This window comes from Meleagris gallopavo, chromosome 2, assembly GCF_000146605.3.
Source record: "Meleagris gallopavo isolate NT-WF06-2002-E0010 breed Aviagen turkey brand Nicholas breeding stock chromosome 2, Turkey_5.1, whole genome shotgun sequence".
Taxonomy (NCBI): Eukaryota; Metazoa; Chordata; class Aves; order Galliformes; family Phasianidae; genus Meleagris; species Meleagris gallopavo.
In genome coordinates this window covers 66,536,834-66,540,564 of record NC_015012.2, presented here as the reverse complement: position 1 = coordinate 66,540,564, position 3,731 = coordinate 66,536,834, and positions in this window count along the sequence as shown.

The window sequence follows — 3,731 nt, the reverse complement described above, 5'->3', positions numbered from 1 at the left end:
GGGGGAAAGGGAAGAAAGGAAGAAAAGAACGAGAAAAGCAAAAAAGAAGGAGAAAGGAGAAAGAGGGAAAAGGAGAAAAGAAGGAAAAAGAAAGAGAAAAGGAGACAAGAAAAAGAGGGGTAGGAAGAAAGGAGAAAGACTCCAAGACTCCTCCAAGGAGAATAAGGAGGATGCTCCCGAGTCCTTTCTCCCCAGGGCGGCAGCGCCGAGCAGGATCTGGCCCAGTCTCCTTCCCCCTCACTTCTCTCCCCTCGAAGTGAAGCTTCGGACGTTTTAACTTCGATTTTGTTAATTAGTCGATTCATTAAGGGCCGGGTACAGCGGGCCGGGGGAGGCGGCATGCAGCGAGAGGGGAGGCTTCATGCCCTGGCAGGGTGAGTTCCATCGGCCCAACTATGCTGCAGCCTGCTTCTCAGCTCGTTTGTTTATTTTTTTCTTTCTTTCATCCCTCCACCTCCTTATTTTTTTCTCTTTACTTTTTTTCTTCTTCTTTTTTTTATTTCTCCTTCCCCCTTTCATATTTTTCTTAAGCATCCGAAAGACAGGATGAGAATGCCCCCAACATGAAAAGGGTTACACCAGAAAGGAGAGCAAGGAGGGATCTTCGGTCCTTCCCCCTCCCTCCCCTGAAACCCCAAGGGCCAGAATATTAACTTTTTTCCCCCTGCATCTTGTCAATGCTATCATGGCTTTGATGGGAGGGTCTTCAAGGTGGCACATTTCTGAACTTAACCCCTTTTCAAGCTAACTCTCTACCTCCCTTGTTAGTGCCCAGCTCTGAACTTCTGAAGAGTATTTTTGTGTGAGTCAGGGTTCATTCACTCGGGGGCTTTTGTCGGACTTTCTTCCTTTCAGCCCTCAGTGTGTTACACCAATTAAAGGACGACGTGCTGTAAATGTAATGGGCCGAGCAGTGATTGTTTTTGACAAGCAACAAAACACATAGATCCACCCCTTAGATTAGGCCGTTGAAGGGAGGTTCATGCCGGTCAGTTTACTGAATAGTTCATGAACTGTAATTCTGAGGGCTTGTGTGAAAGAAAATGTCTCTCTCTCTCTCCCCCTCTCTCTCTTTTTCCCTCTAAAAAGAAGAAACACCAAGTACCCAGGGGGAAGGGGAGATGGGGGGGGTGAGGGGGGCGGAGGGGGGCTGGGAGGGAGTAGAGGTGGCTTTGTCTTGTCATTTAGAGAGGGGAAAAAAAGAAGCTAACAGTCAAGCCACTTTGTGTCACTGCCCACGTCAGCTGCCTTTGCACTGTGCTCCTCTCACACATCCCTGCAGCAGCCCCCAGCCAACCACCTTCACACTTCGTGTCTGGCCCAGGAAGCCCTCAGGAGGGCCCAGAGCCTTCATGGTTCTGATTTCATTCTACAGGGGTAAGAAATCATGAATAAGAGGAGAAAATACCAGAAGTATTGCAGTGTTGTGTTGTGGGCCTGATCCTGGTCTGCTTGAACTCAATACAAAAAGGAAAATCGTTCTATAACATGAGCAGGAGCAGAGTCAAAGGGGTTCGGGTAGTGGAAAATGATCCTTCCCAAAATGCCCCACAGCCAATGGGGTGCAGGGCATGTCAGTTGTGTAAGGGATGTCCCCAGAGCAGGGATGGCTCAGGAAATGCAGGCATAGTGCTGCAAAGAGGACAGAAAGAAAGAGGTAGATGGTTTTTCTCATCCTGACTCAAGTTCTGCCCCTAACTCAAGTTCAAAGTGGTCTCAGGCAAAGAGAGACACCCCTCAGTGTGCAGCCCCAGAAGCTGCAGGATGATGTCTCACAGAGAAGCTGCCTCAGGTTTTCCTATGGAAGAGACCCGGCAAGAGCTGGCAGTTCCTGCCTGTGTATCATTTCAGTGCTGCACTGATAAGCTCAGGCAGTCATCGCTCTTGCTTTAAGACACAATGCTCCTATCAGCATTTCTTGGGGACTCTCAGGGTTTGCTAAATCCCTGTTGATTCCCTCAGGGGCCTCAACAGCACCCGATGGTTCTAATAGAAGCAGTGGGCTGCCTCTTCCAAGCACATCCATACTACCATGGTGTAACAGCTTCAATGAAGCCATCTCAGCCCAGGCAGCACCACAGAAGATTCCTTCAACTTCCCTTCCCTTTAGTACAATGGGACCTAATTCCTGCAACACTTCTTTTTCTTTTTTCTTGGGGGGGATGCTGCAAGTTGTTTACTTGAGTAACAAGCACACTGCGTGCATTGTAAAAATGTGTTCTTGTCATTGCAGCAGATTAATGAATATGTGAATCACAGCTGAGGAGTGCCACTCTCACTGACTTCATTATGCAGAAGGTAGCAGGAAACAAAAAGACACGTGTGCTAACTCACGGGCAGAAGTGCAGCACCAATTCTGTGCTGCAGGCCGTGCTCTGGCTGACTTTACATCTGCTCCCCAAAAAGGGCTGAGGTCAACACAGATCACGGGCATCTGAGGCTGCGGAGAGATAGGGATGCTGCATACACCAGAAGTGATGCAGAAAAGGAGCTTGGAGATTTGACAGCCTCCAGACAGGGCAGGTGCAGGGCTGCAAGGACCTAGAGATGCATTGTGCCGTCAGCAGTGGGAGAATCAGTGTCCTATCTGCATTTGCTCGATGACGTGCAGAATGTAAAAGAGCGCAGTTCCATATTTCCTATCCTTCTCAGCAGGAACAGTAGGAGAAAGCTGCACTCAGCAAAAGGGCATGGAGAATTCCTGGAGAATTTCTTCCCTGTCATCTAAATCTTCTCAGAAGACTTAGCCCATGAGGAAGTTCTTTTTTCATGTCACAAGAAGATAACCAAAACAGCCAATCGAACCAAGTTCTGTGTCTGTAAGCATCCCTGCTGTGTGGCTGCATGGCAGCGCTCCGCTCCTTGGGTGCACAGCACAATCTGGGGTGCCACAGTGAGTGGCGGGGCCATCCCAAGCCCATGCCAAGCACCTTCCTGCTGTGCCAAACCATCACAGCTTCTGTGTAAATTTATTACACCAAGCACACAGCAGCTGTTTAATTGCAGAGAATTTAGGACAGGAAGTGAAGAATAAATCTGCATCCAATTGAATGTGCAGCGTGCAATTATCTGGAGCACAAATGGATAAATAACTAAAACTAATGTGTCTAGGAAAATAAAAGCACACATAGAGATACATGGTTGTGTGCAGAACAGCAGTGCTTCATTCGGGGAAACAACACGTGCTCTGTGTTCCCCATCCTGCCCCAAGTGCCTGCATGGCTGCTGGCGGCCACGGTGAGTGGCTGCTTCCCCCAGGTGCTGCAGAGTGTTCATAGCATCAGCTCTGCGATCATGGGGCTGGGACAGCAGGCAGAGGGCAATCAGCTTGTAAATCCGTGACAGAGACACTGCAATGATTTCACTTGTGGATGCAGCATCCAGAAAGAGTGCTAATCCCCTCCCTGCATTTTCCGTTTTCTCCTCCGCATACTTTTCAGCAGCTTGTATAATCGCTGAACACTCACACACACACTCACATTAACACTGCAGACCCATTCCCAAAGCTGTGAGCTGCTCTTGCAGTGCCCTGAGCTCCCAGGGTTTGTTTCACAAACAACCCATATCAGAGGGAGAACTGCTGCACTAACCCTTAGCATCCCTCTCGTTGGCAGAGTTTAGTGAAGATCTATCTATCTATCTATCTATCTATCTATCTATCTATCTATCTATCTATATGCCAGAACTATCTATCTATCTATCTATCTATCTATCTATCTATCTATCTATCT